This window comes from Rhinoderma darwinii, assembly GCF_050947455.1.
Source record: "Rhinoderma darwinii isolate aRhiDar2 chromosome 2 unlocalized genomic scaffold, aRhiDar2.hap1 SUPER_2_unloc_56, whole genome shotgun sequence".
NCBI lineage: Eukaryota > Metazoa > Chordata > Amphibia > Anura > Rhinodermatidae > Rhinoderma > Rhinoderma darwinii.
Genome location: NW_027461725.1, coordinates 1,112,868 through 1,128,050, shown reverse-complemented (window position 1 = coordinate 1,128,050; position 15,183 = coordinate 1,112,868). Strand labels below are relative to the sequence as shown.

Genomic DNA, 15,183 nt, shown 5'->3' with positions numbered 1-15,183 from the left:
ACATGATAGGAGTAGATGCAGTGGCCCAGCAGACAATATCACACATGATAGGATTAGATACAGTGGCTCAGCAGACAGTATCACACATTCTAGGATTAGATACAGTGGCTCAGAAGGCAGTATCACACATGATAGGATTAGATACAGTGGCTCAGCAGACAGTATCACACATGATTGGATTAGATACAGTGGCTCAGAAGGCAGTATCACACATGATAGGATTAGATACAGGGCCCAGCTCGCTGACATTGCGGGTCCAGCGCTGGACCCAGGATAGGTAAGAATAATAATTTTGCTTCTTTATGTGTTACAGATTATTTTTGTGTGTTTGTGTTTTTTTTACAGGTTCGGTTGTTGGACTTCGGATTCGAGGACTTCAATGACGGCGTTTTTTTATTCTCAATAAAATGGTTAACGGGGGTTGTGTTTTTTTATTTCAATAAAATATTTTTTCTATGTGCTTGTATCTTTTTAAACTTTATTATCACCGCCTTAGTAATGGCCGCTGGCTGATTGACAACCTCCATTACTAAGGCGGGGCTTAATGTTAGCAGGTGCAGAGGCTACACTAACCCCCATTATTACCCCGGTACCCACCGCCACCAGGGGTACTGGGAAGAGCCGGGTACAAACCAGTACCCGACCATCTGTAGTGACGGGCAGGCACCGGGGTGGCCGCAGGCTGGTAGTTTTAGGCTGGGGAAGGCCAAAAACAGTGGCACCTACCACCCTGGTAATGCTGCCTGCTGCTGCTGTGTTGTATCTGGCTGGTTATGAAAATTGGGTGGGACCCCACATCGTTCTTTCCAATTATTTTTTTTTAAATGACGTGGGGTCCCCCCCATTTTTCATAACCAGCCAGATACAATAAAGCAGCAGCAGCCTAGCATTACCAGGGTGGGAAGGGCCACTGTTTTTGGCCTTTCCCCTCCTGATAATACCAGCCTGCGGCCACCCCAGTGGCCGACCATCACTACAGATGGTCAAGTACTGGATGGTACCCGGCTCTTCCCAGCACCCCTGGTGGCGGTGGGTACCGGGGTAATAAAGGGGGTTAGTGTTAGCCGCTGCACCGGCTAACACTAAGCCCCGCCTTAGCAATGGACGCTGTCAATCAGCCGGCGGCCATTACTAAGGCGGTAGTAATATAGTTTAAAAAAACACAGACATAGAAAAAATATTTTATTGAAATAAAAAAAAAACACACAACCCTCATTAACCATTTTATTGATAATAAAAGAAAGCCGTCATCGAAGTAGTCCTGGAATCCGCCGAACCTGTAAGAAAACACACAAAAAAAACGATTAGTAACACATGTGTTAGGCTTATATTCAGGGCCCATGTGTGATACTGTGTGTGGGACCCTGTATCTGAGCCTATCACAAGGTAGGCTTAGATACAGGGTCCAGCGGACAGTAATCTTATATAGTATAAGATTACTGTGTGCTGGGGCCCTGTATCTAAACGTACAGTGTGGTAGGCTTATATACAGGGCCCATCAGACAGGATCACACATGGGCCAATTTATCTAAGCCTACCATGTGATTGGCTTAGATATAGGGCCCAGCAGACAGCATCACACAATCTGTGATCCTGTCTCATGGGTCCTCTACGCCTGCTACATCGTAGGCTTAAAGAGGTTGTCCAGTCCCTAAACATTGATTGCCTATCCTTAGGGTAGGCCATCAATAGCTGATGTGTCGGGGTCCGTCTCCCGGGACCCGCCAATCAGCTGTTTTGAAGGGGCCGCAGCACTCGTACGAGAGCTGCTTCCCCTTCATTTCACTACTCGCTCACACTGTGAATCGCCGACACGGATTCACAGTGTGACCAGAATGAAGGGGAAGCAGCTCTCGTGCGAGCGCTGCGGCCCCTTCAAAACAGCTGATTGGCGGGTCCCGGGAGTCGGACCCCGCCAGTCAGGGCTAATCTTACCTTCCTCTTCAGCCGTGGCGGTAGGTCTGTCCTCTCGATGCTGTGCGCAGCGCATAGCGCTGTGACGTCATGCGCTGCGCACAGTGATTGACGTCAGGACCTCCGCTGCGATCCGGAACCAGGAAGGTAAGTACAGTCTGTTACTATAGTAACAGGGGCCTGCGGCCCGAGTTACTATAGTAACTTTTTATTGACGTGGTGTGTGGGGCTGTGGGCCCCCCTGGCTTCGGGGCTCGGTCGCAATTGCCACCGCTGCGACCCCTATAGCTACGCCAGTGGATAGATAGATAGATAGATAGATAGATAGATAGATAGATAGATAGATAGATAGATAGATAGATAGATAGATAGATAGATAGATAGATAGATAGATAGATAGATAGATAGATATGAGATAGATAGATAGATAGATAGATAGATAGATAGATAGATAGATAGATAGATAGATAGATAGATAGATAGATAGATAGATAGATATGAGATAGATAGATAGATAGATAGATAGATATTAGATAGATAGATAGATAGATAGATAGATAGATAGATAGATAGATAGATAGATAGATAGATAGATAGATAGATAGATAGATAGATAGATAGATAGATAGATAGATAGATAGAGATAGATTAGATAGATAGAAGATGGATGGATGGATGGATGGATGGATATACTTTTTCTGTTATGCTAAACAGTCAGCCCTGAAGTGTGACTGCTCAGCATGACAGACATACACAATAAAGGGGTTAATAGCTGCATTACTAGCAGTTACTTACATACATCGGGTGTGGGGTCAGGGAGCAGCAGGAGTCAGGATTCCTGGGAGGAGCCGGCATACACACGATCTTCTTGCTGTAGCCATTCCTCTGCACAGGAAGAGGGAAACAGCTAGAAGCGAGCTGATTGGCTGGACAGCACAGTGGGCGGGTAAGAGTCTTCCCCCTCCGTGCAATGACTATTTCACTGCCGAGCTGCCACCAATGCTTTAAAATGCATTGCTGGGTCTCTTTTGTACCCCAGCAGGGACCCAGCAATGCAGAGTAATCATTGTAGCACTACTGTGCTACTGTGGTGAGGGGGGCCTGCGGGCCCCCCCTAGCTGGGGGCCCGGTCGCAGTTGCGACCGCTGCGACCCCTATAGCTACGCCACTGAGCTCATTCACCTTCCTTGTCTTCTCTCCGCCCTCCCTCCTAGGTAGGTTAAAGAGCTGCACCTGAGCCAGCCACTGATTGATGCAGCACCATAGTCAAATAGTGGAGTGGAGTAGGGGAACAGCAAACAGCCATTAAAGCAGCCAGCCCGCCCGCCCGCCCGCCCGTCACAATGGACCTACCTGTGTACACTAGATGGATGTGATGGAATGTACTGTGGTCCCTACATTTCAAGAAGAAGTAAGAATTGCAGTTGCAACAAACCCTTGCTTGCCTACAAAGAGAGCAGCAATTTGGATTTGTTACTATGTTACCTGGAAGAATAACAAACTGTGCAAGGATGGAGGTTGTAGGAGCAAGGAGAACAAGTTGTCTGTAAAGTTGGTGGATGCCTATTTTCCATTTTGCAGTCCCTTGTCTCCCTCTTGTGGCCTCCTGGAGGCAACTAGCTGTGCAAAAAAAAGACAGCCTGGGGGCCGGCTGTTGCAGTGTTGCCCTCTCAGGCAACACTGAGTGACTGACTGAGCCGCACCGTCTTATATAAAGTTCAGACGGAACTTTGCACGTGTCATAGTGGAGACCTCAGGAGCCAGAGCCAGCTTTCTGACATCATAATGGGGCCTCAGAGATAAAAGCCTGGGCCCAGGCAGTGTTGGTCAGTGCTGCTCAGCAGGCAGCACTGGACTGGATTAAAGCTGATACAAGGTGTGAAAGGAGAAGGGGTGGCAGTGGGCATGCACTTACTGCTGCTGCTGCTGCTGCTGCTGCTGCCAGTGTTTGCACGGCAGGAGGGCATTTGGGCGTTGCCAGGAAGGCGTTTTTATGTCGATTCCTCCTCTTTCAGCACTGCATTGTGGTGCAAGCAAAAGAAGCAAAACGCGCGGCACGTTCGGGTTATCGCTTCTCGGCCTTTTGGCTAAGATCAAGTGTAGTATCTGTTCTTATCAGTTTAATATCTGATACGTCCCCTATCTGGGGACCATATATTAAATGGATTTTTAGAACAGGGAGATGGAAATAGAGCTTGCTCTGTCCACTCCACGCATTGACCTGGTATTGCAGTATTTCCAGGACCGGTGCACCCTTTCCTTATGTGTTTACTAAAATCAGATTCCAAAAGTGCTTTTTGTGTTTGCCATTGTTTTTGTCTTTCGGATGGGATCTCCCCTTTTAATCCCATTATTTCAACACCTGTTGGACAATGCATTTGTACAGTCATGTGTGATAATGAGCTAATTTATTAAATGCAATTAATTAATACATTGCCACCTCTTGTTTTGTGTCGTCTGTGTTTCTGTGTTTCCGGCATTTCACATTGGAACAGCTCATTCACCTTCCTTGTCTTCTCTCCGCCCTCCCTCCTAGGTAGGTTAAAGAGCTGCACCTGAGCCAGCCACTGATTGATGCAGCACCATAGTCAAATAGTGGAGTGGAGTAGGGGAACAGCAAACAGCCATTAAAGCAGCCAGCCCGCCCGCCCGCCCGCCCGTCACAATGGACCTACCTGTGTACACTAGATGGATGTGATGGAATATACTGTGGTCCCTACATTTCAAGAAGAAGTAAGAATTGCAGTTGCAACAAACCCTTGCTTGCCTACAAAGAGAGCAGCAATTTGGATTTGTTACTATGTTACCTGGAAGAATAACAAACTGTGCAAGGATGGAGGTTCTAGGAGCAAGGAGAACAAGTTGTCTGTAAAGTTGGTGGATGCCTATTTTCCATTTTGCAGTCCCTTGTCTCCCTCTTGTGGCCTCCTGGAGGCAACTAGCTGTGCAAAAAAAAGACAGCCTGGGGGCCGGCTGTTGCAGTGTTGCCCTCTCAGGCAACACTGAGTGACTGACTGAGCCGCACCGTCTTATATAAAGTTCAGACGGAACTTTGCACGTGTCATAGTGGAGACCTCAGGAGCCAGAGCCAGCTTTCTGACATCATAATGGGGCCTCAGAGATAAAAGCCTGGGCCCAGGCAGTGTTGGTCAGTGCTGCTCAGCAGGCAGCACTGGACTGGATTAAAGCTGATACAAGGTGTGAAAGGAGAAGGGGTGGCAGTGGGCATGCACTTACTGCTGCTGCTGCTGCTGCCAGTGTTTGCACGGCAGGAGGGCATTTGGGCGTTGCCAGGAAGGCGTTTTTATGTCGATTCCTCCTCTTTCAGCACTGCATTGTGGTGCAAGCAAAAGAAGCAAAACGCGCGGCACGTTCGGGTTATCGCTTCTCGGCCTTTTGGCTAAGATCAAGTGTAGTATCTGTTCTTATCAGTTTAATATCTGATACGTCCCCTATCTGGGGACCATATATTAAATGGATTTTTAGAACAGGGAGATGGAAATAGAGCTTGCTCTGTCCACTCCACGCATTGACCTGGTATTGCAGTATTTCCAGGACCGGTGCACCCTTTCCTTATGTGTTTACTAAAATCAGATTCCAAAAGTGCTTTTTGTGTTTGCCATTGTTTTTGTCTTTCGGATGGGATCTCCCCTTTTAATCCCATTATTTCAACACCTGTTGGACAATGCATTTGTACAGTCATGTGTGATAATGAGCTAATTTATTAAATGCAATTAATTAATACATTGCCACCTCTTGTTTTGTGTCGTCTGTGTTTCTGTGTTTCCGGCATTTCACATTGGAACAGCTCATTCACCTTCCTTGTCTTCTCTCCGCCCTCCCTCCTAGGTAGGTTAAAGAGCTGCACCTGAGCCAGCCACTGATTGATGCAGCACCATAGTCAAATAGTGGAGTGGAGTAGGGGAACAGCAAACAGCCATTAAAGCAGCCAGCCCGCCCGCCCGCCCGTCACAATGGACCTACCTGTGTACACTAGATGGATGTGATGGAATGTACTGTGGTCCCTACATTTCAAGAAGAAGTAAGAATTGCAGTTGCAACAAACCCTTGCTTGCCTACAAAGAGAGCAGCAATTTGGATTTGTTACTATGTTACCTGGAAGAATAACAAACTGTGCAAGGATGGAGGTTGTAGGAGCAAGGAGAACAAGTTGTCTGTAAAGTTGGTGGATGCCTATTTTCCATTTTGCAGTCCCTTGTCTCCCTCTTGTGGCCTCCTGGAGGCAACTAGCTGTGCAAAAAAAAGACAGCCTGGGGGCCGGCTGTTGCAGTGTTGCCCTCTCAGGCAACACTGAGTGACTGACTGAGCCGCACCGTCTTATATAAAGTTCAGACGGAACTTTGCACGTGTCATAGTGGAGACCTCAGGAGCCAGAGCCAGCTTTCTGACATCATAATGGGGCCTCAGAGATAAAAGCCTGGGCCCAGGCAGTGTTGGTCAGTGCTGCTCAGCAGGCAGCACTGGACTGGATTAAAGCTGATACAAGGTGTGAAAGGAGAAGGGGTGGCAGTGGGCATGCACTTACTGCTGCTGCTGCTGCTGCTGCTGCCAGTGTTTGCACGGCAGGAGGGCATTTGGGCGTTGCCAGGAAGGCGTTTTTATGTCGATTCCTCCTCTTTCAGCACTGCATTGTGGTGCAAGCAAAAGAAGCAAAACGCGCGGCACGTTCGGGTTATCGCTTCTCGGCCTTTTGGCTAAGATCAAGTGTAGTATCTGTTCTTATCAGTTTAATATCTGATACGTCCCCTATCTGGGGACCATATATTAAATGGATTTTTAGAACAGGGAGATGGAAATAGAGCTTGCTCTGTCCACTCCACGCATTGACCAGAAGAGGCTGGACGCAGCCGCAGGGTTAAGGGAAGCCGGCATGACCGTCCTGGTAGGGAAAGGGTTAATGAGGTGAGGGAAAGTTGGGTTGGAAGGAGCTGAAGGAGGGACGGGGAGGAGTTAAGGGGGACGGGGGGGGGGCTGTTACTGCGCTTCCCGCTGTTTCTCGGCATTGAGCCGGAAGCAGCGGGAGGAGTAACATAGAGTAAGCAAGCTCCCCGTTGCCCGGTTTTTAGAAATGGCAGAAGCCATTATGTTAGAGCGGCTGCGGGCCGCTGCTGTGCACCACGGTCCCGGATGGCTAGAGGAGACCGTGGCTGCAATAACGAGGATCCCGGACGCCGTTTCGCCACGTCGGGCACGGCGTTCGGGGTCTGTTGAAAGGGACAGGCTCCCCTCCCCCGGCCCCCTTACGAGCATGGCTATGGCGGCGGGGGGGGAGTCGGCAACAACCGCTCCTGCGCTGGGCAGGCAGAGAGCGGTGCCAGGGGTGACGGCGATGCAGGCTGGGTCGACCCGTCCCTCTCGGCGGTCCCGACCTCCAGAGCGCCTCAGTCCGGAGGTAGTCCCGCGGACACGGCGTCGCAGAGGGAGCCCGATCCCGGACGCTGCAGGCCAGGCAGCTGGGAGGACCGCCCCTTCCCAGGCCCTGCGTCCTGGCAGGAATCCCAGGCCGCGACGGGGTCCGGCGGTAAGCAGGGAGTCGCAGGCTGGGCTCCCTGTCACCCCTCCCCTATCAGATGGAAGACGTGGAGAACAAGGTACGGCCGCCCCGCATGGTGATGTTCCGGCCAGGGGGCAGGCTTCGTCAGGATCGTCTAGACGGACGCCTAGAGCTGCAGCGACGTCGAGGCAACAGGTCCGGTCGGAAGTCTGGGTCCCGGCGGTCGGGCGGCAGGTTGCCGGCCCATTGGTCAGCGCGTCCTCATCCCCGTTCTGAAGAGGTCGTTGGGAGGGACAGTCGTCGGCGAGAGAAGAACTGGAGGAAGGTGAACTGGACGTGTATCGTCGAGGTCAGGATGGTCCGGCTGACGGGAACACAGCGCCTGTGCAGCCCGGTGAGTGTATAACTCCATCATTGTCTTATCCAGCGATTTTTATGTCGGGTGTCGGCGGGGGGGCTGCTAGCATTGCATCGGGGGCTGGTAGTGGCGCGGGCGGACGCGACGGAGCGGGTTTGGCAGATTTAGTGGGTTGCTTACGGGAGCTGGTGGGGCGCCTGGATAGGGCCGCGGCGCCGGTAGTAACGGAAGTGTCTCCTGCGATAGTTTGGGAAGGCCCCAGGGACGTGGGATCGTTACAGGCGCGTCCTGCGGTGGCGGTTAGAGAGGCGGTCGCGGTGTCGGTACAGACCGAGGCACAGAAGGACGGCGATCGAGTGCGTATGGACGATCGTGCTCGGGGGGAGGTGTATGTTTGTTTTGAGGGTCCGTTGGGTGCGCATTTAAAGCAGGAGGTGCGCGATCGGATCTGGAAAGACGAATATGTTGAAATTTTTTCTCTCTTGCCGCTGGCTAAATTTAATTTGGATAAGAGCAAGCGGGATGAGAGTAAAAAGGACGAGGAGGAACGGCGGCGGTATAGGCTGATCCCGCAGACGTTCGTTAATTGGTCGCAGGCGTTCGCCATATTGGCTAGTGTGATAGGGGAAAAGGCGCCGGAAAATTGTTCGGCGCTGTTTTGTTATTTTGATGCCATTGGGGAGGCTCATAGGGCGTATGGGGGTCAGGCGTGGCTGCGATATGATGAGCAATTCCGTCAGCGGAAGGCGGTTCGGCCGGCGATTCGGTGGGACCAGAAGGATATTGCTCTCTGGTTACGGGTTACGGCTCCGGTTAGGCAGCCCTTTCCCGGGAGCGGTGGCCAGGGAGGCCAGTCTAGTCAGAGTGGACAAAGCGGCGGGGGAAAGGCGGGGTTTTGCTGGCAATTTAATGAAGGTCAGTGCAAGTTCGGGGCCACGTGCAAGTTCAAGCACGTGTGCTCCGAGTGTAATGGTGCATCACACGGGGCGGCAAAATGCTTGCGAAAAAAGAGGTCAGGGAACCAGCACGGGACTGGTCAAGGGGGTGTCGCCGGTGAGGGTGGAAAGGATGGCCCCTTATCTAAATGAGTATCCGGATAGGGCGGCAGCTAAGTTGCTTTATGAAGGGTTTCGTGTTGGGTTTGTTATTCCTCCACCTCCTTATGAGGTTCCGGTTACGCGGAGGAATTTAAAATCGGCTTACTTGCATGCGGAAGTCGTGTCGGAAAAGTTGTTAAAAGAAGTTTCGTTGGGTCGCATGTCGGGGCCATTTGTTGAGTCGCCGGTAAAAGATTTAGTTGTGTCCCCTTTGGGTATTGTCCCTAAACGCGAGCCCGGAAAGTTTCGTTTGATTCAACATTTATCGTATCCCAAAGGTTCGTCGGTAAATGACGGGATTGATCACGAGTTGTGTTCCGTAGTTTATACCTCATTCGATAAGGCGGTGGGGTTAGTGCGGGCTGCGGGTCCTGGGGCGCTGCTAGCAAAAACTGACATCGAGGCGGCGTTCAGGTTGTTGCTGGTTCATCCAGAAAGCCAACGGCTGTTGGGTTGTTTTTGGAATGGGGCTTTTTACGTGGATCGGTGCCTTCCGATGGGGTGTTCCCTTTCTTGTGCATACTTCGAGGCGTTTAGTAGCTTCGTGGAGTGGGTAACGAGGGGGAGTATCCGGGGTCGACTCGTTGATCCATTACTTGGATGATTTTTTGTGCGTTGGCCCGGGGGGTTCGCCGGTTTGCGGTAATCTGCTTCATGCTCTACAGAAGGTGGCGAGGGATTTTGGGATTCCTTTGGCGCCGGAAAAAACGGAGGGCCCGGTAGCGACGATTTGTTTTTTGGGAATCGAAATAGACTCGGTGGCAATGGAGTGTCGTCTCCCGGCGGATAAGTTGGGTGCTTTGAGGCTGGAGGTTCGACGGGCTTGTAGAAGGAAGAAAATGTCGCTGAGGGAGCTTCAGTCGCTGCTGGGGAAGTTGAATTTCGCTTGCCGGATTATGCCGATGGGAAGGGTGTTTGGTAGAAGGTTGGCGGCGGCAACGGCGGGAGTGCGTGCGCCGCATCATTTTGTGCGGCTCAAGGAGGAGCACCGAGCTGATCTTCAGGTTTGGGATGACTTCTTGGGCCAGTACAATGGTCGCTCGCTATGGATGGCCCCAGCGCAGGATACGAGTGATTTGAATATTTTCACGGATGCGGCTGGGGCGGGTGGCTTTGGAGCTTACGGGGGAGGTCCGTGGTGCGCAGGTCAATGGCCGGCTAGCTGGGTGTCCAGTGGACTCACGCGGAATCTGGCCCTGCTCGAGCTGTTTCCCATCGTGGTGGCGGCTACCATTTGGGGGGACAGGCTCAGGGATAAGAAGGTCCGTTTTTACTGCGACAACATGGGGGTGGTGCTTGCCATTAACAACATCACGGCGTCTTCTCCTCCGGTAGTTCAATTGTTGCGACATTTAGTGTTGGTGTGTTTGTCGTTGAACGCGTGGGTGGTGGCGGTGCATGTCCCGGGTGTACGGAATTGTATTGCTGATGCTCTTTCTCGCTCGCAGTGGGACCGGTTTCGGCAATTGGCCCAGGGAGCGGAACGTCTCGGTTTGGCTTGTCCGGAGCATCTTTGGGATCTGGTATCGGTCCCGTAGAGCAGCTGTTACAAAGGTCTTTGGCGCGCACGACGTGGAGTGCTTATGCTGCTTGTTGGAGGCAGTGGGAGGAGTGGGTAAGAGAGTTGGGTGACGTCAATACGGATAGAGACAGGTTGGTGGCACTTTTGTATTGGTTAGGGGATGCCTGGGAGGCGGGGTTTTCAGTAGCGAAGGTGAACCGGTTCATATCTGCTGTGGCGTTTGGGCTTAAGTTGCGGGGCTTGCGGGATGTATCGAAGGAATTTCTGGTATCGCAGGCTTTGAAGGGGTTGCGCAGAGGTAGGGTGGAGGCGGATAGTAGAAGGCCGGTGTCGTTTGCTTTGCTTGGCTCGTTGGGGGGTTCATTAGCATCGGTATGTCGTTCTTCAGTTGAAATGGATCTGTTCCGGTTGGCTTTTTCGTTAGCGTTCTTCGGAGCATTTAGAATAGGTGAGTTGGTGTCGCCAAGTACTAAACAGGCAGGGGGGCTGAGATCTGGGGAGGTGAGCCTTTTTGCAGATCGGCTGGAGGTATGGTTGCGTAGATCTAAAACTGACCAAGTAGGGAAGGGTAAACTGATAGTTTTGTTCGCTCTCCCGGGGTCGGTCATGTGTCCAGTGGAGTGCATGCGGGGTTTTACGAGAAACAGGGGGTCTCCAGATTTGCCTTTGTTACGTCATGAGGACGGGTCGTTTTTGTCCAGGTTTCAGTTTGGAGCTGTATTTAAAAAATGTTTGACGGCAGTGGGGGTTGCGGCAGGCTCATATTCATCTCATTCCTTACGGATTGGCGCAGCAACGGAAGCGGGGCGCTGGGGGTTGGATGACGAGGGGGTGAGGCGTATTGGTCGTTGGGAGTCTAAAAGGTTTAAGTCCTATGTCCGCCCCCATATGTTGTAATTTTGTTGTTTATGTTTGAAAATGTTATATGGTGGTGCTTAACTGTGTTTTCCGTTTCAGATTCGCCTCCTTGTCTGGTGTGGTTGATGGGTCATTCGTACGTGCACTGGGGGGCTTTGAGGGCGGACGTCCGCCCGGATGGTCGCCAGTTGCGCATTCCGCGACAGGATGCGGTTGTGCATTGGCTGGGTTTTAGAGGTATGTCTTGGAACAGGGTGTTGGCGGAATTCCAGACATATGTGCGGCTTGATAGGGTTCCGGAGGTTCTAGTGTTGCACGTGGGTGGGAATGATTTAGGAGTCCGCCCTTTTCGTGAGTTGGTGCGGGATATCAAACATGATATGTTGTGTTTGTGGGTATCTTATCCCAAGTTGGTGGTAGTGTGGTCGGACATAGTCCCAAGAAAGCATTGGCGGTTAGCTAGATCGGTGGAGAGAGTCAATAAGGCTCGCATAAAAGTTAACCGGGCGGTGTCTCGTTTTGTGGCAAAGAACGGGGGCATTTGCGTGAGGCATAGGGATTTGGAGTCAGGAGTGGGGAATTTCTGGAGAAGTGACGGGGTTCATCTGACCGAGGTTGGCATTGATCTTTGGAGCTTGGCGATAGCAGAAGGCATAGAAAGGGCGGTGGTGGTGTGGAGGAACTCACAGGCTTAAGGTGGTAAAGGCCTGTTTCGCGGTGGCGGGGGGAGTCCTTGAGGCCAGTCAGTACAAAATGGTGGGGGGGTCGCATCGGGGGTATGCGTCCCCCAAAAAAGGTACATGGTTGAAGACTTCATCGGGTGTTATCCCTTTGAAGTGGTCTTCTGGTAGAAGGTATATCACTTGAAGGCTTCATCGGGTGTTATCCCTTTGAAGTGGACTTCTAGTGGTCGGTATATCACTTGAGGGCTTCATCGGGTGTTATCCCCTTGAAGTGGACTTCTAGTGGTTGGAGCCATCTGCAGAGGTGAACGGTGCTTCCGAACTGGTTTACGGCTGGAGGTAATTGGTGGTTTGCAGATGGCTAATTCGGTGTGTTCTTGAAAGGAACATCTGAAGGGGCTTCAAGGACTTCCTCTGCTCGGGTTAATGTTAACGTTTAATTGTTATTTATGATTCTGACCCATGTTGGGTCATGTGAATTATTAGGAGGAATTCTCTGGTGGATTCCTAACTAGTTATCCGAATGTTTCGGATTTAAATTGTTTTTATAAAACTGTGAAATTAATAAACGGCTGCTGTGGCCATTTCACATCCAACCTCGGTGTCATGTGTCTTTACTAAATGGGGGTGGGGGGATAGTATGGTCTAAGGTTAACACACGACTCTACCTAGGCAGGTCAAGAAGAGGCTGGACGCAGCCGCAGGGTTAAGGGAAGCCGGCATGACCGTCCTGGTAGGGAAAGGGTTAATGAGGTGAGGGAAAGTTGGGTTGGAAGGAGCTGAAGGAGGGACGGGGAGGAGTTAAGGGGGACGGGGGGGGGCTGTTACTGCGCTTCCCGCTGTTTCTCGGCATTGAGCCGGAAGCAGCGGGAGGAGTAACATAGAGTAAGCAAGCTCCCACCCTCCCACCCTTGGTTTGTTACTCCTTAGGTCTTATGTACGTCCGTCTATGAGTGTTGTGTGTTATTTTGTGTGCTTATTTAACTTGTTTTTCTTTTTTCCGGAGTAGGTTCTGTTGTCATGGCAGCTGGCGGGGGGAGTCCTTGAGGCCAGTCAGTACAAAATGGTGGGGGGGTCGCATCGGGGGTATGCGTCCCCCAAAAAAGGTACATGGTTGAAGACTTCATCGGGTGTTATCCCTTTGAAGTGGTCTTCTGGTAGAAGGTATATCACTTGAAGGCTTCATCGGGTGTTATCCCTTTGAAGTGGACTTCTAGTGGTCGGTATATCACTTGAGGGCTTCATCGGGTGTTATCCCCTTGAAGTGGACTTCTAGTGGTTGGAGCCATCTGCAGAGGTGAACGGTGCTTCCGAACTGGTTTACGGCTGGAGGTAATTGGTGGTTTGCAGATGGCTAATTCGGTGTGTTCTTGAAAGGAACATCTGAAGGGGCTTCAAGGACTTCCTCTGCTCGGGTTAATGTTAACGTTTAATTGTTATTTATGATTCTGACCCATGTTGGGTCATGTGAATTATTAGGAGGAATTCTCTGGTGGATTCCTAACTAGTTATCCGAATGTTTCGGATTTAAATTGTTTTTATAAAACTGTGAAATTAATAAACGGCTGCTGTGGCCATTTCACATCCAACCTCGGTGTCATGTGTCTTTACTAAATGGGGGTGGGGGGATAGTATGGTCTAAGGTTAACACACGACTCTACCTAGGCAGGTCATGGTATTGCAGTATTTCCAGGACCGGTGCACCCTTATTCCAGGACCGGTGCACCCTTTCCTTATGTGTTTACTAAAATCAGATTCCAAAAGTGCTTTTTGTGTTTGCCATTGTTAATGTCTTTCGGATGGGATCTCCCCTTTTAACCGGTTAAGGACTAGGCTGTTTTACAGCTAAATGACCAGAGCAAATTTCACAATTTTGCTATGCGCTTCTTTAGATGACTATAACTCAGCAGGTGAATAAAGTTCATCTTTGAATTTTACACTCTTTTTAAAGGACAGATAGGGCTTTGTTTTAGTGGCATTTGTCAGTATATATAATTATTTTTTTTTCCTCTAAAGTGGGCAAAATTGGAAAAAAATGCAAGAATTTAACAATTGCGTCGGTTTATGCTAGCATTTTTCACACACGGTATGGACCACGGACAAAATTAATCTCCTTTCACATTCTTCCACTTCTCCCGTGCATGGGGATACCAAATATGTGAGCCTTATTCACTGTGCGGGCATGTGCCAGGGCTTGGCATAAAAGGAGGCTTTTTGGCCTTTTCGGTCCAGGAATTTTGCATTTGATTTTAGAGCCGTATACTGTTTTCTGGGGGGTGTAATGCTGCTGAAACATTAGAATCACCCCATAAATGACTTCATTCACACAAGTAGACCCCACAAGGTTTCCTTCAAGGGGTTTATCATATTTTTAGCAAGTCCAGTTTTCTTCTGAAAGTTTCTTGAATAAGATGGAACAAAATAAAATCAGCACTTTTTTAGCAAATGCGTCAGTTTAGGCTAGTATTTTTCACACACGGTATAGTCCACGGACAAAATTAATCTCCTTTCACATTCTTCCACTTCTCCCGTGCATGGGGATACCAAATATGTGTGCCTTATTCGCTGTGCGGGCATGTGCCAGGGCTTGGCATAAAAGGAGGCTTTTTGGCCTTTTCGGTCCAGGAATTTTGCATTTGATTTTATAGCCGCATACTGTTTTCTGGGGGGCGTAATGCTGCTGAAACATTAGAAACACCCCATAAATGACTTCATTCACACAAGTAGACCCCACAAGGTTTCCTTCAAGGGGTTTATCATATTTTTAGACAGTCCAGTTTTCTTCTGAAAGTTTCTTGAATAAGATGGAACAAAATAAAATCAGCACTTTTTTAGCAAATGCGTCAGTTTAGGCTAGCATTTTTCACACACGGTATAGACCACGGTCAAAATTCATCTCCTTTCACTTTCTTCCACTTCTCCCGTGCATGGGGATACCAAATATGTGTGCCTTATTTACTGTGCGGGCATGTGCCAGGGCTTGGCATAAAAGGAGGCTTTTTGGTCCAGGAATTTTGCATTTGATTTTAGAGCCGCATACTGTTTTCTGGGGGGTGTAATGCTGCTGAAACATTAGAATCACCCCATAAATGACTTCATTCGCACAAGTAGACCCCACAAGGTTTCCTTCAAGGGGTTTATCATATTTTTAGACAGTCCAGTTTTCTTCTGAAAGTTTCTTGAATAAGATGGAACAAAATAAAATTAGCTTTTTTTTTTAACAAATGCGTCAGTTT

General features: G+C 49.9%; 2 non-coding genes and 1 pseudogene across 2 annotated transcripts; all 3 read left to right on the top strand.

Moving 5' to 3' along the window:
* The first annotated feature begins 3,981 nt into the window (after positions 1 to 3,981).
* LOC142680759 (U2 spliceosomal RNA) lies at positions 3,982 to 4,172 on the top strand. Its single transcript, XR_012853189.1, has one exon. It is a non-coding gene; the product is annotated as a U2 spliceosomal RNA (small nuclear RNA).
* Positions 4,173 to 5,294: 1,122 nt separating this feature from the next.
* LOC142680758 (U2 spliceosomal RNA) lies at positions 5,295 to 5,485 on the top strand. The gene has a single exon (XR_012853188.1). It is a non-coding gene; the product is annotated as a U2 spliceosomal RNA (small nuclear RNA).
* A 1,124-nt stretch (positions 5,486 to 6,609) lies between these two features.
* LOC142680948 (U2 spliceosomal RNA) lies at positions 6,610 to 6,787 on the top strand (annotated as a pseudogene).
* Positions 6,788 to 15,183: the final 8,396 nt, after the last annotated feature.